Consider the following 22529-nt stretch of genomic DNA (forward strand, 5'->3'; position numbering starts at 1 on the left):
GCCGCCCGCCGCCGCGCTCTTTTGTTCTCGGCCCCGAGCTGCCCGCGCGGCCCAGCCAATCACCACCCGGCCGCCCCTCTGCGTCCGCGCCGCGCGGGGAGCCCCCAGCCCCACGGCCCCCGCCCGGCCCCCCGCGGGCGGGCACGGGGGCGCGGCAGGCCCGGGACCCATCGGGCCGCCGGAGAGGCCACTGCTCTGCGCTCGGCGACCTTGCCGGGTGCCCGCCCCGGGTCTGCCCTTGACCAGGCAGTTGAGACCCGCCCCGGGGGGCACAGTCGGGATTTGAACTTGGATCTGCAGGACCCCAAAGCCCATTCGTGGTTGTGTGTCCTCAGGCCCGGGACGTAGAGCCGGAAGGGACTGAACTCTGGCAGGTCACCCGTTTCCAGTCCTGGCAACCTTTGGCATGAGATGCTTTTGCATGCGAGTGAATGGCGCCTCTTCCATCCGAAGCCCACCTCTCAGAGGTCAGCCGGCGCAGCCCCTCGGGGTAACTGACTTGGTGGCCCTCACCTGGTCCTAGGGACCGTGCTCCTTGTTCGGGTCGGTGCTCTCTCCTAGGCTTGCCTGCCCTCCCTCCTTTCTATAGAAGTTTCTCCCACCCTCTGCCTTCTCACTGGCCCTGGAGGAGTGTGTGTGTGCCCCCTGCTCGTGTGCCTTCATGCTGGGCTCCCAGTGGTGGGCTTGCAAGGCCCTAGACTTCCTGTGGATTGTTTGTGTCCTTGATAATGCGTGGCATTGCCCACTAATGCGTCTCCTTACTACTCGGTCCGGCGATTTTCCTTGGTGGACATTGACCCTTCCTCACGGTCCTACAGGCTCACCTTTCCCTCCTTTCTCGCTGAAGAAGACTGGTCCAGGTCCTTTTGCCCGAGCTGCAAGCCCATGCCTCTGTCCTGTTAGAAGACAAAATTCAACTGAGTCAAATGTAAGGACCTTACTGGCTCTTCCCATCGATTCGTGAATGGGCAGCCTCCCACCTAGCAGGGAGGGCCCTCTGAGGAGCTGTGCTCCATGAAGGACTTTTATGGGCGGAAGCGGGTGGGACAGGGAGGTGATGAGTAAAGGGCAGGTGTTTCAGGCAAGGTCATGTTTCTTTGGGGGAACGTAAGGGCTCTGTCAGGTAGCTGACCCCACTGGTGCTGACCAGGTAATTCCTGATTGACTGATCTACAATCTCACGCCTCGGAGAGGTTGAAACTGTAATTACGTTAGGTATTAAATCTCAGTTTGGAGGCTGGCTTAGCACAAGGGACCACATGGTGGGCTTGTCTCTTTTTTGAACAGTCCCACTGGGTTGCTCTAACGAAAAACCACAGACTGGCTGACTTATAAACAATGGAAATTCAGTTCTCACCGTGCTGGAGGCTTGGAGACCCCAAAACAAAGCGCGGGGCAATTCTATTATCTGGTGCCGGCTGGCTTCCTGGTTCATGGATGACAGTCATTTTATTTTATTTCTTTAAATAATTATTGTTGGAAGCATTACATATGTCTCCTTTTCCCCCACATTAACTCCCTCCAGCTCCCCCCTTCCCTCCCGCCCAATCCCAGGCCCTCAGCCCCCTATTGTCTGTGTGCATGGGTTATGCATATATATGCATGCAAGGTCTTTGGTTCCAAACCCCCCCACCCCCCGCCTTCCCTCAGATTCCACATTCTGTTCCATGCTTCCAATGTCTCTGGATCCACTCCATTCATCATTTATTTTGTTACTTAGATTCCACATTAGTGAGAACATGTGATACTTGTCTTTTTCTGGCTGACTTATTTCACTTAGCGTGTTATTCTCCAGCTCCCTCCATGCTGTCTCAAAGGGTAAGATATTCTTTTTTTTCACGGCTGCATAGTATTCCATGGTATAAATGTACCACAGCTTTTTTATCTATTCATATACTGATGGGCACTTGGGCTGTTTCCAGACCTTAGCTATTATAAATTGTACTGCTATGAACATAGGGGTGCATACATTCTTTCTGATTGGTGCTTTGGGTTTCTTATGATATATTCCTAGAAGTGGGATCACTGGGTCAAATGGCAGTTCCATACTTAATTTTTTGAGGAAACTCCATACTGTTTTCCATAATGGTTCCACCAGTCTGCATTCCCACCAGCAGTGCACGAGGGTTCCCTTTTCTCCACATCCTCACCAGCACTTGTCATTTATTGATTTATTGATGGTAGCCATTCTGACAGGTGTGAGATGGTACCTCATTGTCGTTTTGATTTGCATCTCTTGGATTATTAGTGACTTTGAGCATGTTTTCATATGAGATGACAGTCATTTCAGCAGTCCTTTCCCACAGGGGATGGGAGGGAGAGGAAGGCAGGAAACTCTGGGGTCTCTTTTCTAGGGGCATCAATCCTATTCATGAGGGCCCCATCCTCATGACCTCATCACCTCCCAAAGGCCCCTTTACGAATACATTGGGCATTGGGGTTTAGCGAATGATTTCCGGGAGGATACAAACACTCAGCGTATAGCAGTTTGCCAGTGCGTCTCCAACTTGTAGGACTTGTTCTGTGTACCTGTCATCGTGCTGGCGTGCCCTGCTCATGAACCTGTGAATGGTTCCTGTGTCCTCTTCTGTCCAACCCAAAGCCTCTGACCAGCTGCCAGGGTCCTCGCCGTTGGCTGCCTGCCCCCTTGGTCTGGCCTCCCAGCTGGAAGCCATAAGAGGACTTGAAGTGGGGGAGGGACATGATCTTGACTTGTTTCATTTTTATTTATTTTTATAATATATTTTTATTGATTTCAAAGAGGAAGGGAGAGAGAGAGAGATAGAAACATCAATGATGAGAGAGGATCATTGATCGGCTGCCACCTGCACGCTCCCTACTGGGGATCGAGCCTGCAACCCGGGTATGTGTCCTTGACTGGAATGGAACCCGGGACCTTCAGTCCCCAGGCCCACGCTCTATCCACTGAGCCAAACCGGCTAGGGCAGTCGTGACTTGTGTTAGACAGAGTACTCTGGTGGCCAGTGTGGAGGTGGATTTGGGGGTGAGAGGCTGGAGCTCCGTTGGGGGTCTCTCACCAGAAGAAAGAAGACAAGGGCTTGGATAGGGCTTGCTGACTCATTCAGTGGTGGCTGAGTAAGAAAAAGGACGAGTCAAAAACTAATCCCTGGTTTCTGGCTGAAGCAACAGGATGATCACTTAAAAAAAATATACACACACACACACACACACACATACATATATATATATATATATATATATATATATATATATATTGATTTCAGAGAGGAAGGGAGAGGAGGAGAGAGAGAAACATCGATGATGAGAGAAAATCATTGATCAGCTGCCTCCTGCACGCCCCCTGCTGGGGATCGAACCTGCAACCCCAGGCATGTGCCCTTGACCAGAATCGAACCCGGGACCCTTCAGTCCGCAGGTTGACCCTCTATCCCAGTGGTTCTCAACCTTTCTAATGCCGCGACCCTTTAATACAGTTCCTCATGTTGTGGTGACCCCCAACCATAAAATTATTTTCGTTGCTACTTCATAACTGTAACTGCTACTGTTCTGAATCGTAAAGTAAATATCTGTGTTTTCCGATGGTCTTAGGCTCTACAGCAGCGGTTCTCAACCTGTGGGTCGCGACCCACAGATTGAGAACCGCTAGCAGGGTCGCCTTCCTTGGGGATGAGATCATGAGTGGCTTTGTGTGTTGCGATTTCCATGGGGCACCCAGACAGATGTTTAGTGGGCAGCTGAACGTACAGCTTAGAGAAAGTGGTCAAGGCAGAGCGCAGAGATCCACATACAGGCAGAGGCTGAAACCACGAGGGAGGTTTCCAGGGGCTCGGGTAGAAGGAGAAAGGGTGTGGCCGAGGATGGAGCCAGGTAACACCAACATTTAAGGTTCAGGCAGAAGAAGAGAGAGGAGCATAGTCCTCTTTCTGCAGGAACCGAAGTATTAAACAGTTTCCAGAAGGAGGGGTATGTCCGGGTGATGCCACGGAGAGGTCAAGTACGATAAGGAAAGAGATGGGTCCATGGAAGCTGGTGATTGAGAAGCCATTGGTGACTTTGCTGGGAGCTGGTTTACTGAAATGGTGCTGGGAAGAACCAGAGATGTGAATGAGAGGGAAAGTGTGGGAGCAGGAAGGGTAGACACCCCATTCCAACAGTGAAGGAGCAGCATGAAAGCAGGAAGGAAGAGTTGTTCTGATTGTTTAGCTGGTTTTTACTTGTTTTTATTTTTATGTTGATCCTCACCTGAGGATATTTTCCCATTGATTCTTAGAGTGGAAGGAACGGGGAAAGTCAGAGAGAAACATTGATGTGAGAGAGCCCCATTGATTGGTTGCCTCCCACATGAGCCCCGATCAGGCCCGGGGATCAAGCCTGCAACCGATGAGGTACATGACCTTGACCGGAGTCGAACCCGGGAACTTTCAGTCCACAGGCCTATGCTCCATCCAGTGAGCCAGACTGGCTAGGGATAGCTGGTTTTTAAAAACTGGAGAAATATGAGCTTGTAATGAGAGAAGGAACCACTAGAGTGGTTGAAGACAGAGGCCAAAAGCTGGGGTTTGGGTTGTTTTGAGAATATGGACATTTCTCGCGGTCTCGGCTTTGGTGTGAGGTTTTCCGTTGAGCCTGGTCTGACTGCTCAGTACATGCCGTTTGCCTGCCTCTCGTGCCCTACCCAGTCAGACTTTAGAACCCCAGTACAGCCCTAGCCCGTTTTGATTGATTTCAGAGAGGAAGGGAGAGGGAGAGGGAGAGAGAGAAACATCGATGAGAGAGAATCATTGATGGGCTGCCTCCTGCACGCCCCACACCTGGGATCGAGCCTGTAATCCCAGGGGCTGTGCAGGAGGCAGCTGATGGCTGTTTCTCTCTCACGGATGTTTCTACCTCTCTCTCCCCGCTCCCTTCCTCTCTGTAAAATCAATAAAAACATATTTTTTAAAAAAGAACACTCGCACATAGGATCCCCTTGTTAGACTCCCTCTGACTGGTCATCAGGAACTTCCTATGTGCCTGGCTAGGAGCTAAGAGCTCATCGGTCCCTGCAGCCAGGTTGGATGCAGACCACCTTGTCAACACAGCTTTGCCGGGAATGAAGCCTTGCCCTGTGGCCCTCGGGGCAGATGGAACTTTCAGACTCCTTCCTCCGCTTTTCTGGGAAGGGCTTTCCTGAGGCTGTTCCAGAACAATGCTCTATTCAAATATTTAACAAATAATCAGTAACCCTTTAGAGCAGTGGTTCCCAACCTCTCTAAAATCCTGATCCCGCCCCCCCACCCACCTATAATTCTCATTATTCAAAAAGTGAACTATTCATGTGGAGGAAGCCTAAAAGGCCATTGACGGTCTAAACAAGCTTCCAAAGAGTATGGCATCCATGAAAGAGAAAAATAAAAGAACGAAAGGACAGCTGAAGTACTGAGGAAGAAATCACTAAGAAATCATTTAAAAAATATGAAGTGATATGAAAAAATGGCAAATAAAGTTAAAAAACATAGAATAGAAAACTAAAATGCATAAATATGTCACCATATATATTTACTAGAGGTCCGGTGCATGAAATTCGTGCATGGGGGGGAGGGAGGGGTCCCCTCAGCCCAGCCTGCACCCTCTCACAATCCGAGACAACTGGCTCCTGTCTGCTCACCTCCCTGCCTGCCTGATCGCCCCTAACTGCCCCCCCCTGCAAGCCTGATGACCCCTAACTGCCTCTGCCTGCCAGCCTGATTGCCTCTAACTGCCACCCCTGCCGGCCTGTTTGCCCGCAACTGCCCAACTGCCCCCCCCGCTGGCCTGGTCGCCCCAAATTGCCCCCCCCCACCATCCTGGTCGCCCCTAACTGCCCCCCCTGCTGTCCTGGTCGCCCCCAGCTGCCTCGCCCCCTGCCGGCCTGGTCACCCCCAACTGCCCCCCCCACCAGCCTGGTCGCCCCACGCAGCCTGCTGTTCAGTTATTAGGTCATCCTTCACTAACCCCCCTGCTGGCCTGGTCACCCCACACAGCCTGCTGTTCAGTTGTTAGGTCATCCCTTACTAACCCCCCTGCTGGCCTGGTCACCCCACACAGCCTGCTGTTCAGTTGTTAGGTCGTCCCTCACTAACCCCCATGCTGGCCTTGTTGCCCCACGCAGCCTACTGTTCTGTTGTTACTGTTACTGTGACAGCTTCCCGGACAATTTGCATAATCCTCTATTATGAATATAGATAGACTGTATCTGAGGCCCCTGGAACCATAAGAAATGCAAAAAATTCACTGTTAAGGACTCATTCTCAAATTGCCCCCCTTAAAAATCAAGTTGCCCCCCTGTGGGGTGTGTGCCCCATGTTGGGAACCACTGCTTTAGAGATACCACTGTGACTATTAAAAGACCCTGATGTATTTCATTTTAGTCAATGTAGCCCCCAAAGCTAGTCTGTTTGCTATGTCAAAATAGCACACGTTAATTTTACTTCTGCAACTTGGGAAGAACTCCACTCACCAGTAATGATAATTCCAGCTGCCTTTGATCACATTTGCTTTCCACATCCTCAGATCCCTTTGGGTTATTACTTCCTTCTCCCTTGCCTCTGGGCTATTTGTTTTTGCCAGTCTTCTTCTCACTCACAGACACCCACACATTTTGTTGATTCTGTCCTGTTTTCACCTTCCCCTTTCAAATCTTGACTCAGCTTCTTAATAAAACTCCAACAGTTCCTTCAAATCTTTTTTCACCAATTCACCCATTCCGTGATGCTTGAAGTGCCCAAAATGTATTCCTCCGCCCCAAATTATGTATGGCACACATAAACACCTGGAGCCCAGCCAGCATAGGTCAGTGGTTGAGCATCGACTTATGAACCAGGAGGTCACGGTTTGATTCCTGGTCGGGGCACATGCCCAGATTACAGGCTCAATCCCAGGTATGGGGCGTGCAGGAGGCAGCCCATCAATGATTCTCTCTCATTGATGTTTCTATCTCTCTCTTCCTCTCCCTTCCTTCCCCTCTGAAATCAATAAAAATATATTAAAAAAACAACAACAACAAAAAGCACTTAGATACAGTGCCGGGCACATAGTAGGTGCTCATTAAATGTCAGTTGATACTGTTATCTTTGTTGGTTTACTGATGTAATGAAAAGAGTTGTGGAAAGGGAGTCACACACACACACACACACACACACACACACACACACACACGGCATGTCAGAAGGGAGCTCCCTGGCTTTGCATCAGAGCTCATTTCTACTACTTTTGCCCCTTCGAGGTGTCTCTCAAGTATCCTCTGACCCAGACCCAGGATGCACATTCCTTGAAAGAGAAAGGGCTATAGGATATTGACACCCTCTTGAAAGTCAAGCGAAAGAGGCTGGGTTATTTATTTATTATGTAAAAAAATATATTTTATTGATGTCAGAGAGGAAGGGAGAGGGAGAGACAGAAACATCAGTGATGAGAGAGAATCATGGATCAGCTGCCTCCTGCACGCCCCCTACTGGGGATCGAGCCCGCAACCCGGGCATGTGCCCTGACCAGGAATCGAACCATGACCTCCTAGGTTCATAGGTCGACGCTCAACCACGGAGTCATGCCGGTCAGGCAAGGCTGGGTTATTTAACTTGGGCTCATGTGTGGCGTGAAGGATGCTCGTTCTAGGCCTGGGCATTAAGAGGCACACAGACTTCTATTTTCACCCTCTTTGAGTCCTGACCCGCCATGGAAATAATGTGAAATACAGTACCCTGCTGGTATGGAGGGGAAATGGGCTCATGGGGGGAGACAGGCCCTAGGCAGGCGTCCTCAAACTACGGCCCGCGGGCCACATGCGGCCTGCTGAGGACATTTATCCGGCCCGCCGGGTGCCGCTGCCTGTCCTGCTGAGCAGCCGACTCGTCCCGGGCCCGCAGTGCGCATGGGAATTTGTTCATAGTTTTTTTTTTTAAACTATAGTCCGGCCCTCCAGCGGTCTGAGGGACAGTGAACTGGCCCCCTGTTTAAAAAGTTTGAGGACCCCTGCTAGAGAATGAAAGACACGGGGCGGGGGTGGGAGGGGGAGAGACTCAGCCAGTCCCCAGTTCTCCTGACCCCCCTAACTGAAGTGCTAGACATGTGAGTGAGGTCATCTTGGATCCGCCAACCCCAGGAAAGCCAACACGGCATGGCACAGAGTCACTTGGTCCCACTGAGACTTGTCCCAACGGCCGAAATACGTGCAAGTAAATGGTGTCAGCTTTTCTTTTCTGTTTTCTTTTTATTTGTTTGTTTTTAAAAATCCTCACCCAAGGATATGATTTTTTTCAGAGAGAGTGGAAGAGAGAGGGAAAGACAGAGGGAAATATTGATGTGAGAGAAACACATCAATTGCTTGCCTCCCGCACGTGCCCCGACCAGGGCTGGGCCGGGGAGGAGCCTGCAACCAAGGTACGTGCCCTTGACTGGAATCGAACCTGGGACCCTTCTGTTCTCAGGCTGCCACTCTGTCCACTGAGCCAAACGGGCTAGGGCGGTGTCAGCTGTTCTAAGCCACAGAACTTTGGGGTGGGTTATTATGTAGCAACAGAAAACTGAAGCAGGGTTTGCCCGCAGATTAGACACAGCTACAGAGAACTACTGATACGGAAGCTCGGTCAAAAGGAGAGGAAAATGCTCAGGCCGGAGCCCAGACAGAAAAAGAAGGCAAAACCAGAAAGGAACCGGTATCACCACATGGGCTTGCTGTTAGTTAATATTGGTGAGGTGTTTTCTGTCCATGAGGAATGGTGAAAAGTCCAATATGAAGTCTCAAATGAGGATGAGGAGAGAGAATGGGGTAGAAGCAGTCATTGAAGCATTGGTGGCTAGGAATTTTTAAACACGGATGAAAGCCATCAAGCCATTGATTAGAAAGTATTTTGAGCCCCAGTTGGGTTGCTTAGTGGATAGAGCGTCAGCCTGCGGACCAAAGGGTCCCGGGTTTGATTCCGGTCAAGGGCACAGACCTCAGTTGCAGGCTCCTCCCTGGCTCCGGCCCTGGTCGGGGTGCGTGCAGGAGGCAACCAATCAATGTGTTTCTCTCACATTGATGTATCTCTCTGTCTTTCCCTCTCACTCCCACTCTCCCTAAAAATCAATGGAAAAATATTCTTGACTGAGGATTAAAAAAATATATTTTGAACATTAATCATGATAAAAACACAGAAAATCACATTATAGTAAAAATGCTGAAACTCATAGAGAAGACAAAGGCAGAAACACTATTGTCAAAGGTGCCGCAAAAAGACTGATAGCTGAGGTATCAACAGGAAGAAAATAGTCGGCAACCTAAAATTCTAAATCAAGCAAACTATTTTTCCAATAAAAGAGAAACAGAAAGACAATTTTTAGATTAAACATAAGCTATAGAATTCCGTTACCGTAGGCCTGCACTGCATGAGGTACTAAAGGAACACAACCCCGGATGGACGTGGGGAGATGTGGGAAGAAATGAAGAACAGGGGAAAAAAACAAATATTTGAGTAAATCGGGGTGGTGGGGGGGAACCCATTGGCTATTTAAAATTAAGTAATGATGAATTACATAATGGAGACATAAGAAATCCGTGAGCCCTAGCCGATATGGCTCAGTGGATAGAGCATTGGCCTGTGGACCGAAGGGTCCCGGGTTCGATTCCGGTCAGGGGCACATACTTCGGCTGCAGGCTCCTTCCAGGGCCCAGGGCCTGATCGGGACTCTTGCAGGAGGCAACCGATCGATGTGTTTCTCTCACAGCAATGTTTCTCTCTGTCTTTCCCTCTCTCTTCCACTCTCCCTAAAAATCAATGGAAAAATATCCTCGGGTGAGGATTAAAAAAAATAAAAATCTCACGAAAAGTGAGATGGAGGTAAATGGAGTAACAAGGTCTAAGGTCCTAAGATAATAAAGAAAGTGGCAAAAGTTCTAACATTTCATTTTAGTAAGTTAAAGATACACATGATCTTTGGATAACTAAAACAATAATAAAAGAATGCTCAATCAATGGGGGGAGGGGAGAATAACGAAACAGAAAAATAGTACATAACCCAGAAAGGTGAGAAAGGAGGGAAAAAAATAGAGTAGTAGATTAAATATGAACTAATCATATGGCAGATGTCAAACCCCAACATGTCAGTGACCACATTAAAGGTAAAAGGAACACATACTCCAGTTATAATTAAAAGACTCCGTCTGGATTAAAAAGATAGTCAACCTTATGTTTACAAGGCGTATCTCGAGTAGGGTATCGAAAAGTTCAAAGTAAAATGATTTTTAAAAACTTGCAAAGACTGGTAGAAAGTGCCTTTACTAATATCAAACCAAAGAGGATTTTTTTTAAACTGTGGTAGATGCAAGACATCATTTGTTTTTGTTTTTGGTTTTTAAATCCTCCCCCGAGGATATTTTTTAAAAATTGATTTTTAAAAAGACTGGAAGGGCCCAGCCGCTGTGGCTCAGTGGTTGAGAGTCAACCTCTAAACCAGGAGGTCACAGGTGGTGAGCTCCATTCCCAGTAGGGGGCGTGCAGGAGGCAGCTGATCAATGATTCTCTCTCATCACTGATGTTTCTCTCTCTCTCTCCCTTCCTCTCTGAAATCATTTAAAAAAAAAAAGAGTGGAAGGGAGAGGGAGAGACAGAGAGAAACATCGATGTGAGAGAAACACATCGATTGGTTGCTTCCTGCATGCCCCCCAACCAGGGTTGGGAGCCTGCAACCGAGGTAAGTGCCCTTGACTGGAATCGAACCCAGGACCCTTCAGTCTGCAGTTCGAGCCCGGGCAAACAAACGAGAATTTAAGGCACAAAGCCTTCCTATAGCGGAGTGGCTCTCAACCAGGCGCGCTTTTGCCCCCCTGTGGACATTTGGCAATATCTAGAGATACTGTTTTTTTAAAGTATATTTTTATTGATGTCAGAGAGGAAGGGAGAGCTAGAAACATCAGTGATGAGAGAGAATGATTGATCGGCTGCCCCCTGCATGCCCCCTACTGTGGATGGAGCCCGTAACCTGGGCATATGCTCTTGACTGGAATCCAACCTGGGACCCTTCAGTCTGCAGGCGGACACTGTATCACTGAGCCACACCGGCCAGGGCTCTAGGGATACTTTAGATGGTCATGACTGGGGGTGGGGATGCTATAGATGGTCATGACTCGGGGTGGGGACGCTATAGATGGTCATGACTGGGGGTGGGGATGCTATAGATGGTCATGACTGGGGGTGGGGATGCTATTGCATCTAGTGGGCAGAGAACAAGGATGCTGCTAAACACTGAACCGTGCACAGGACAGCACTCCCCAGCGCCCACCCAGTAAAAGAATTATTCCTCCCAGCATGTCAACAGTGCTGCAGTTGAGAAATTCTGCTATAAAGAGGTATTACATAAAAATAAAGGGTCACCCAGCCCTTGTGGCTCAGTGGTTGAGCATTGTCTCATGCACCAGGAGGACACCTGTTCCATTCCCGGTCAAGGGCACATACAACCTGTAGGCTCGATCCCCAGTAGGAGGCATGCAGGAAGCAGCCCATCGATGTTCCTCTCTCTCCCTCTCCCTCTTGCTGAAAACAAAATAAAAGAGGCAATTCACCAGAAAGCAATAAAATACTTAACTTGTATATATTAATCACATTGCCTCAAAATATATAAAGCAAAAAATGGACAGGAATAAAAGAGAAGAGACAAATTTACAATTACAGTAGGAGATGTCAACATAGTTTTCTTAGGAACTGATAGAACAAATGGACAAAAACCCCCAAAACTAAATCCTGGTTTGGGGATGGCTCTGTTGCTAGTGTGGGTATCATGAGGGCTGGGAATCGGGAGATCTGAGTGGGAGACAGGGTTAGCGAAGAGAAATGAACAATTACCTCGTCAAATCCTCTGATAGCTTGCAAACAACACATTTTTGCATAACAAAGTCTCTTTTCCAGGAAGGACTAATCTTCACATTCCAGTTCTTGATTCTGGCATGAAGTAGCAAGGTGTTGGCACAGGATGGCTGAAGAACATGTCTCAATACTAAACATTAAAACTAATCTTATTGTGTATATGTCTATATTTGTCTAGGTCAGTGGTTCCCAACATGGGGCACACGCCCCACAGGGGGGCAATTTGATTTTTAAGGGGGGCAATTCGAGAATGAATTACTAAGTGATTTTTTTGAATTTCTTATGGTCCTAGGGGCCTCATATACAGAATATAAATATATATTGTGACATATTTATGCATTTCAGTTCTCTATTCTATGTTATGAAACTTTATGTGCTATTTTTTATATCACTTCATATTATTACTATTTTAACAATTTCTTAGTGATTTCTTCCTCAGTCCTTCCACTGTCCTTTCGTTTTTTTATTTTTCTTTCATGGGTGTCATGTTCTTTGGAAGCTTGTTTAGACCAAGTTCATGGCCTTTGAGGCTTCGTCCATGTGAATAGTAGTAGTTCACTTTTTGAATAGTTAGAATTATGTGTCACAGGGGGGCATCAGGATTTCAGAGATGCTTAGGTGGGGCGTGGCCAAGACAAGGTTGGGAAGCACTGGTCTAGATGTACTATGTACTATACTGTATAGTACTAATTATTTCCCTGGGCATAAAATGGACATTTTGTGTTTGAATGGTAAATATATATTTTTTTCATGAAAATGTCTTATAAAGTTTAAAGTTAAAAGTAAAGCATTTTTGTTTTATATAAATAAGGTATTATATAAGTAAAGGAAAAAATTGACAAGGGCTATTTTTCCCAAGAAGATATGCAAATAGCCAATAGGTGTATGAAAAGGTCCTCAATATCACTAATTATCAGGGAATGCAAATAAAAACCACAATGAGATATCATACCTCCAGGAAGCAGGCTTAAGAACACTCAAGAGCTCAGCCAGCGTGGCTCAGTGGTTGAGCATTGACCTATGAACAGGAAGTCAAGGTTAGATTCCCAGTAGGGGCATATGCCCGGGGTTGTGGGCTGGATTCCCAGTAAGGGGCATACAGGAGGCAGCCGATCAATGATTCTATCTCACCATTGTTGTTTCTCTCTCTCTCCCCCTTCCTCTTTGAAATCAATAAAAATATATTAAAAGAAAGAACACTCAAGAAACATGTTTTTGTTTTTTTTTTCCAGCTAGCCTTGGAGCTGGAAGTCATGCATGGTACACGAGGGGAATTTCCACACACATTTCCTAGGTCTGACATGAGTCAAGAGAAATGTACAACAGCAATCGCAGTAACCAAGAAGTTCCAGCAGAGGGCACCGTTCACCAGCAATCTGAAATGTGAATCTGCAAATACGTTTGAGAATCAGTGATTAAGAAAACAGGTGGTTCTTCAAAAAGTCAAACATTACAGTTACCCCATCACCCAGCAATTCCACTTCTAGGTATGTACCCAAGTGAAGTGAAAACATGTCCACACAAAAACTTGTACACAAATGTTCATAGCAGCATTATTATTATTTAAAACTAGAGGCCCGGTGCAATTGTGCACTGGTGGGGTCCCTCAGCCTGGCCTGCGGGGATCAGGCTGAAACTGGCCTGGTGCACGGATTCGTCCAGGGTGTGTCTGGCTCATCTCACCCAGTTCTGATTGGGGCCCATTAGGGCTGGCAGTGGGGGAGGGACTGTGGGAGGGCTCCAGGGCGTGTCCAGCCAGTCTCGCCCAGTCCTGATCCATTAGACCCCACCAGCAAGCTAACCTACCGGTTGGAGCGTCTGCCCCTGGTGGTCAGTGCGCGTCATAGTGACTGGTCAAACGGTCGAATGAACGGTCGGACACTTAGCATATTAGGCTTTTATTATATAGGATTTTAAAAATACATATATTTTTATTGATTTCAGAGAGGAAGGGAGAGGGAGAGAGAGAGATAGAAACATCCGTGATGAGAGAGAATCATTGATCGGTTGACTCTTGCACGCCCCCTACTGGGGATTGAGCCTGAAACCCGGGCATGTGTCCTTAGACTGGAATTGAACCCAGGACCCTTCAATCCACAGGCCGACGCTCTATCCACTGAGCCAAACTGGCTAGGGCAGCATTATTATTCATAACAGCCAAAGAATGGAAACCACTCAAATGGCCATCAGCTGATGAGTCAAAAAACAAATGAAAAGGGATATGGTATATCCATGCAACACAATATTATTTAGCCATAAGAAGAAATACTATATGTTACAGTATGGATGAAACTTGAAAACATTATGCTAAGTAAAGGAAGCCAGATGCAAAAGGCCACATATTGTATAATTCCATTTATATGACAACTAGAGGCCCGGTGCACGAAATCTCTGCACAGGTAGGGTCCCTAGGCCTGGCCGGCGACCACCCACATGCCGCCAACGTACGGTTCCCCCTGCCTCCACCCCCCTCCCCCGCCTCCCCACCTCCTCTTTCCCTCGCTCCCTCAGTGCCCTGCTGCCGCTGGTCGCCCTCTGTGTTCTGCGCTGCCCCCTGGTGGTCAGTGCACATCATAGCGAGCAATAGAACTCCCGTTCTCCCGGTCGAACCCCCCAGGGGACACTTTGCATATTAGCCTTTTTTTTTTTTTTTTTTTTTTAAATATATTTTATTGATATTTTACAGAGAGAAAGGGAGAGGGATAGAGAGCCAGAAACATCGATGAGAGAGAAACATCGATCAGCCGCCTCCTGCACACCCCCCACCGGGGATATGCCCGCAACCAAGGCACATGCCCCCGACCGGAATCGAACCCGGGACCCTTCAGTCCGCAGGCCGACGCTCTATCCACTGAGCCAAACCGGTTTTGGCTGCATATTAGCCTTTTATAATATAGACTAGAGGCCCGGTGAACGAAATTCGTGCACGGGAAAGGGGTCCCCTCAGCTCGGCCTACACTCTCTCCAATCTGGGACCCCTCAGGACCTCTGGCTCCTAACCACTCACCTGCCTGCTGGCCTGATCCCCCAACTGCTCTCCCCTGCCGGCCTGATCCCCCTAACTGCTCTCCCCTGACAGCCTGATCGCCTCTAACCTCCTCTGCCTTGGCCCTGCCAACATGGCTTTGTCGGGAAGGACGTCCAGAAGGACATCCAGAAGGTCGTCCGGAAGATGTTCAGTCTAATTAGCATATTACCCTTTTATTAGTATAGATGCCACCTTGTCCTAAAAATGCAGGTTGTTCCCAGGTTTTTCTGTCGTGGAAGGGGAGCCCGCAGTTGCATCCTGGGTTCTGACCAGGGCTTATGCGCTTGTGCTTTATCTCAGCAGATGAGATTCCCAGAAGAAGACTCTTGGATGTACCTTGAACATTTCTATCGAATTTGCCAAATCAACCTCCAAAAATGTTGAACCACTTTAAACTCCCACCAGCAACCATGTGTGTGCCCTCCATCCCACTTTGATGCCAGTATCATTGATTTCTCCCTAAAAGCTTCCCTCCTCTCAGCTGGGACTGCTTGCACTTGAGCCAACCTCATTGTTCAGCTGGGGCCTTGATTTCCCGAGATAAAATGATGGAGGAGGAAAAATAGTTTTCTTCTACCTTTCTGAGTTGTTAGTGGAGGCCCTTGTAATGAAAGACAAATCACCAAGAGAAAAACAAAAGTTCATTAACATGTGTACCTCGTGTATATGTGGGAGATCCCAGGGAAAAATGAATAACTCCCCAAGATGGCTTAGAATGCATATTTAAATACCTTCTTCCTAGGGAAAGGGGACGGGAGATGTAGGCCTCTTAGAGGAGAGTAAATGATTTTTAGGAAAGATGAATGGGGGTGGGGGGAAATAGTTGGTAACAAAGTTTGGGTGTGATGTCAACTTCTACTCTCCTGTCCTGTGACAGGAGTCAGTCTTCTCTGCCTGATGACACTTCTCCCGTGAAGGGGACCTATGACATTTGAGCTCCTTTTGGGGGGTCCGATTTTAGGCAGATCAGGAGACTTCAGTGAAAGCCTCTGCATGCATTTGCTGTTTTTCAAGCATCTGCAGCTCAAGATCATCAATATAACAACACAGCATATGTTGGGGTGGCATGTTCTCTGACCTTCAGAATAAACCCAACAAAAGCTTGTTTCCTCTCTTAGATGATCTGCCACAGTAGCCTTATTCCCTGGAGACGGTATCTGACCAGACCTTCCTGGGAGTGGTCCTAACATGCCCTGTGCTTGTAGAAAGGTGTGGGCCACATCACTAAATAAACCAGGGGCGGTTTTCTCATCTTGTGGAAAGGGAGATAAAGTTATGATAGTTTATCTCCCTTTCCACAGGTTTCTTGCGGGTTTGTGTCTCTGCTGCCCCTGCCCCCTCCCACCCTCCCCCCCCCCCCAGCAGCCCCAGCGCCTCGGCTGTGGGGTTTGGGGCTGCTGGGTGCCAGGCCTGCGGGTTTGTGTCTCCAGTCCAGCCCCCAGCAGTCCCAGCACTGTGGTGGCGGGCCTTGGGGCTGCTGGGTGCTGGCCTCCCTGCATGTTTGTGTGTCTGATCCAGCCCCCAGCAGCTCCAGCACCACGATGGCAGGGCTGCTGGGTGCTGGGCCCCTCTGCCAGCTTGTGTCTCTGATCCGGCTCCCAGCAGTCCCAGCATCTCCTGGCTGCTAGGGGTGTTGCATCTTTGTTGGGTTAATTTGCATACTCACTCCTGATTGGCTGGTAGGGTAGCAGAGTGACAGGCAATTTGCATGTTTCTCTTTTATTAGTGTAGATAAGCAAATCCATGGAGGCAGAAAGTAGATTAGTGGTTGCCAGGGGCTGGGGTGAGAGGAGAATGGAGAGTGATTGCTTAATGGGCACAGTGCTTTATTTTGGGGAGATGAAAATGTTTTGGAACTAGGTAGAGTTTGCACAACCTCGTGAATGTACTGAATGCCCCTGGATTAAATTCTCTAAAATGGTTAATTTTATGTTATGTGAATTTTATTTCAATAAAGAATAGAGAAAAGAACACCTATAAACCTTCCTAACACAGACAGATGTTAAGTCACCAGGCAAAATCTGGATGTGAGTGGGTTAGCTCACTTCAAAAAAGGCACCCTACTGTGTAGATCAATAGGTTCTACATGTGCCATCATGGTCTGACCCTCTGCTAGGGTAGAAATAGATAGTTTTGTTTTGTTTTCAATCCTCACCTGAGGATATTTTTCCATTGATTTTTAGAGAGCGTGGAAGGGAGAGGGAGAGACAGAGAGAAACACCAGTGTGAGAGAAACACATCCCTTGGTTGCCTCCCGCACATCCCTGACCAGGGCTGGGAGCCTGCAACCGAGTTACGTGCTTTTGACTGGAATCGAACCTGGGACCCTTCAGTCCTCAGGCTGACGCTCTATTAACTGAGCCAAACCGGCTAGGGTTAAAGTAAATAGTTTTTGAGAGCTCGATCAGAGGAGTAGATATTGTCAGATCCTATGTTTAAGGGCAAAAAGCTAGTGTTCACCTGTCGGTTGAAGGTCTGCAGATTGGAAAGGATGCTCTCAGAATCTGGGAGGCCCCTGCTTGTCTGATGTTCAGACGCTGATGGGGAAAGTGATTGCTGAGATCCGTCTTCTCAACGTGTGCGGTGGAGGCTCAAGTTAATCTGCATAGAAATGAAGATGCCAGCCCTAGCTGGTGTGGCTCGGAGGATAGAGCGTCGGCCTGTGGACTGAAGGGTCCCAGGTTCGATTCCGGTCAAGGGCACATGCCTTGGTTGCAGGCTCAATCCCCAGTAGGGGGTGTGCAGGAGGCAGCCAATCAATGATTCTGATCATTGATGTTTCTATCTCTCTCTCTCCCTCTCCCTTCTCTGAGATCAATAAAAAAATATTTTTTATATATTGAAGATGCCGCCTCAAGGCTGGAGGCTTAGAGTTGCGTTGATAATTGACAGTTAAGTTGCATTTCTGTAGCCACACACCTGGAAGGGGAGACTCAGAGTGCCCAACCTTGAGGGGAGAGGTCATGACCCCATGCCCTCAGTCAGATGGGCCTGGCCAGGAGAGATGCTGGCAAGTGGATGATAGACCTCTCTTCTGGAAATTCTGCATGTATAATTTGTTTATTTATTTGTTTGCTTTTAACATATCTTTATTGACTTCAGAGAGGAAGGGAGAGGGAGAGAGAGATAGAAACCTCACGTCCCACACTGGGGATCGAGCCCACAACCCCGTCATGTGCCCTGACCGGGAATTGAACCGTGACCTCCTGGTTCAGGGGTGGGCAAACTTTTTGACTCGAGGGCCACAATGGGTTCTTAAACTGGACTGGAGGGCCGGAACAAAAGCATGGATGGAGTGTTTGTGTGAACTAATATAAATACAAAGTAAAGGAGCGGAGGGGAGAGCAAGAGAACTGGATAGAACAGCCGGATCCGGCCCGCGGGCCGTAGTTTGCCCACGGCTGTCCTGGTTCATAGGTCGACGCTCAGCCACTGAGCCACCGCAGCCGGGCTGCACGTATAATTTATTTTTATTTTTGGTTTCATATCTGTCTCCTCGGTTGGCCTCTAAATGCCACCGGCGCAGGGACCCTGTGTGCTGACCTCACTGCTGTACTCTCAGCAGTGCTTGGTGCAGAGCAGGTGGTCCTCAGTTCTGCCTGTGGATCACTTTAACGGTTAAAGTGAAAACATTCAAACCCGTAAAGAATTTTTGTGAGTTTATTTGAGTCAAACTGTCGACAATGGCTGGAAGCAGAATCTTAACGGATTGGGATAATGCTCCAGGGGATGGTGGTTTTTCACCTTGTTATTGATTGATTGATTGATTGATTGTCTAAAGTTTTACATATGTCTCCTTCCCCCCCAGTGGCTCTCCCCCCCGCCACTCCCACCCCCCCAGGGCAAGCCCCCACCGCCCCCGTGTCTGTGTCCATTGGTTATGCTAATATGCATGCAGACAAGTCCTTTGGTTGACCACTAACGGCCCCCCCCACCTTGTTTTATACATTACAGTCAAGAGAGGAGTGGGTTACATGAAACCCATTGGTGACAGATGAGGGAGGCGGGACAAAGCAAAGCGGGGAACCTCTGGGACTGGATAAAAATAACATGATAGACACATACTTCTTTCACTTAGGTGGTGCAGGGTCGTTAACAGTCAGCAATTAACATGATCACCATAACCATGAAGGAATTTACGGTCTCTGTCCTGGGGTATTCGGTTGTGCCCCAGGGGTGGAGGGGGGAAGGGAAATTACCAGTTACTCAGACATTTCAAGGGTATGTTATCTTAGATGTAAAAAGACAGTAGGCTCGGCCTAGGACATGACTACCCACCATAACTGCTTTTAATTAAAGTTGTTTTTTTTTGTAAACATATTTTTTTATAATCGATTTCAGAGAGGAAGGGAGAGGGAGAGAGAGAGAGAAACATCAGTGATGACAGAGAATCATGGATCGGCTGCCTCCTGCACACCTTACACTGGGGATCCCGGGCATATGCCCTGACCGGAATCGAACCCTGACCTCCTGGGTTCATAGGTCGATGCTCAACTACTGAGCCACACCGGCCGGGCCAGTTAAAGTTTTAATTTCAGACCATCCTTTGTGGTTACTTGGCAAGACCGCCACGCAGGCCTTCCCCGAGCTGGTCAGGTTAGCATGTGGCCCCTTCGTCCACAACGGACAGCTGTGGCCACAAGGAAAGCCCCAGAGGAGGGCCGGATGCTGAGGAAGGCAGACCCTGAGAAGCTGTTACTTGGCCGAAGCCACCCGGTTAGGAGGTGGAGTAGCTGAGAACAGTGGGACTTGAGCCTCGATCTTAACCAGACCCGGGCCGCCCCAGGTGTTCAGCGTGAGTTGGCCAGGTGGTGGCGCCACTCCCTCAGTGCGAGGAAACAGAAGAAGGGAGAGGTTGATTGGCAGGGAAATGACCTGAGCTGGAGAAACGTGGATTATTATGTGATGTGCACGACCGTCAAGGTCGTGGGCTGAAGGAGACACCCAGAGAGAGCATGAGTGTGAGGCGCGAGAGAGGCCCAAGAGGGACCAGGGCGCACCACAGAGCCACATGTCATTAAAGAAATTATATATTTTTTATTGATGTCAGAGAGGAAGGGAGAGGGAGAGAGAGAAACATCAATGATGAGAGAGAATCACGGATGGGCTGCCTCCTGCACGCCCCCCACTGGGGATGGAGCCTGCAACCCGGGCATGTGCCCTGACCGGGAATCGAACCGTGACCTCCTGGTTCATAGGTCGATGCTCAACCACTGAGCCACGCCGGCCGGGCTCCATTGATTTTTGGAGAGAGTGGAAGAGAGTGAAAGACAGAGAAACATCTAAGTGAGAGCGATATCATCGGTTGCCTCCTGCACGTGCCCTGACCAGGTCCCGGGCCGGGGAGGAGCCTGTACCCGAGGTACGTGCCCCTGAGGTACATGCTATCCACTTAGACAAACCGGCTGGGGCTAAATATATGTGTTATTGTTGATAGTATTACAGATGTCTCCCAGTTCCCCCCCCCCTTTACCTCCCTTCTCCCAGCCCCTATCTCCCTCCTCCCCCCCCATCTTCATTACCCTATTGCCCATGTCCATGGGCTATGCACATGTGTCATTTGGATGTGGCCGTCTGGGAGTCACTGGGAACCATGGGCGGGGGGGTGGGGAGGAGAAGGGGGCTTTCATTATGGTAAAGGGAGAAACAAGAGTGTACTGATTAGGTGACATCAGGCAAAATCTGTTCGAAGCCATCAGCTGTCCCAGGAGGAGAAAGAAGAGTTGCTACAAGAACAAACTATTTTTTTGTTCTCTGAATCACTGAGAGGAGAGAGGTTCACAAATATTACAGACCGGAGAGATGGGGCCCGAAGAAAGGAGCTGACAGTGAGTGGGAGAGGGCAGAAGTGACAGAATGGCCCTCAGGCATGTGGGAGGGCGAGGAGAGGTCACTAGCCTTCAAACAGAATCAGAATGCTTTAGCCTGGCCCGTTTGCTCTGGGGCTAGAGCGTCGGTCTGCGGACTGAAGGGTCCCGGGTTCGATTCCGGTCAAGGGCACGTACCTTGGTTGCAGGTTCAGCCCAGGCCCCGGTCGGGGCTCGTGCAGGAGGCAACTAATCGATGTGTCTCTCTCACATCGATGTTTCTCTCTGTCTCTCCCTCTCCCTCCCACTCTCTCTAAAAATCAATGGAAAAAGATCCTTCAGTGAAAATTAACCAAAAAGAAGAAAAGAAAGAAATGAGTCAGAATACTTCCGAGTCTAGTAGAAAAATAAGCTTAAATCGACCTCGAACAGGACACAAGGGCTTTAGGAAGGTTAAGGTTTGGCCAAGGGCTCCAGGCAGAGGCCACACTCCGCATGGGCTGCGTGCTGCCAGGGTCCGAGTGGCACATACAGTTCCCAGGGACCCATCCCCGAGATGCAGGGCTGCCGTGGTGGCTCACCTTGGCTGGAGGACTCCCAGCGGCCTTGCTGAGCCGCCTCAGACTACACGGCCGTCTCCGACGCTTTCCCCCAACCTCCCCTCCTGGCCTTCACTCGGGGTCAGACCTGCATCGTGTCTGCCGGCTCCCCCCGCTCCCTTCCTATTTCCTCTCGATAAAAGATTTGCACACTCCGTCCTATGGACATATGCTTCTTGGATGATCCAGACTAAAGCCACCCGTTGGCACGCACGGCGGGGGGGGGGGGGGGGGGGTGGGGACAAAATCAGAGAGGTGGAGTGGGGGAAGCTGGACCCTTCAGTGAGGTGTTGAGGCTAAGGAGATCGGGATGGGTCTGCGATGATAGCAAAATGGTTGGTGGGTGGATGGGGATCCTGTCACCTTCTCACAGAAGTCTGCAGCTCATGGTGACTGTCCACCTGGCATGAGACTGATTCTCAGGAGGTCCAGGCAGGTGTGACCACATGGGCATGGGTGTGAATATAGACAAATAGAGGTGGGGTGGGGGGAATTGGGAGAGGCACCCAATTCTCTGAGAGCAGGAAGTGTGAGGCCAGCTACTGGGAACATGTGTAGATTATGGTGAGAACTTTAAAAAAATATTTTTTATTGATTTCAGAGAGAAAGGGAGAGGGAGAAAGAGAGATATAAACATCAATGATGAGAGAGAACCATGGATCGGCTGCCTCCCGCACACCCCCTGCTGGGGATTGAGCCCACAACCCTTGACCAGAATTGAACCCGGGACCCTTCAGTCCGCAGGCCAGCGCTCTATCCACTGAGCCAAACCAGCCAGGCGCAGTGGGATCATGTAAAGGGCAGGTGTGGAAGAGCTACTGTGGGGGGAGAGGGAGCTGGCAAGGGCTGTCATGGGAGACCGGTGGGGAAAGAGGACGAAGGAGCAGGTGCAGGAAGATGTTTTAGGGTCCTGTTGGCCTTGGGAGGGTCTCTGGGCTTCACACTGTTATGGGAAGCTTTGAGATGGGGCACTGCGTGATCTGACCTGCATCTTGGAAGGACCGTGCTGGCTGCTGTAGGAGGGAAGGATGGATGTAACGGACCAGTTAGGAGGCTGCCACAGGCCTCCAGGCAAGAGACAATGGGGCCGCCGAAACCGGTTTGGCTCAGTGGATAGAGCGTCGGCCTGCGGACTGAAGGGTCCCGGGTTCGATTCCGGTCAAGGGCACGTAACTTGGTTGCGGGCACATCCCCAGTAGGGGGTGTGCAGGAGGCAGCTGATCGATGTTTCTAACTCTCTATCCCTCTCCTTTCC

The 22529-nt window shown here is 49.2% G+C and overlaps 1 long non-coding RNA gene across 2 annotated transcripts in view; it reads left to right on the plus strand.

Moving 5' to 3' along the window:
• Positions 1-207: 207 nt before the first annotated feature.
• The window catches only part of LOC308239112, a 25753-nt gene continuing 3431 nt past the window's right edge, over positions 208-22529 (plus strand). Inside the window, exons 1-4 of one of the 2 annotated variants that reach the window (XR_013959688.1) lie at positions 208-467; positions 819-928; positions 13073-13327; positions 15172-16988. This is a non-coding gene — a long non-coding RNA (uncharacterized lncRNA). Of the gene's footprint in view, positions 468-818; positions 929-13072; positions 13328-15171; positions 16989-22529 lie in introns of those variants that run through there. The other variant, XR_013959687.1, reaches the window with a different exon arrangement.

Source organism: Plecotus auritus (genome assembly GCF_963455305.1).
Source record: "Plecotus auritus genome assembly, chromosome: 15".
Lineage (NCBI taxonomy): Eukaryota > Metazoa > Chordata > Mammalia > Chiroptera > Vespertilionidae > Plecotus > Plecotus auritus.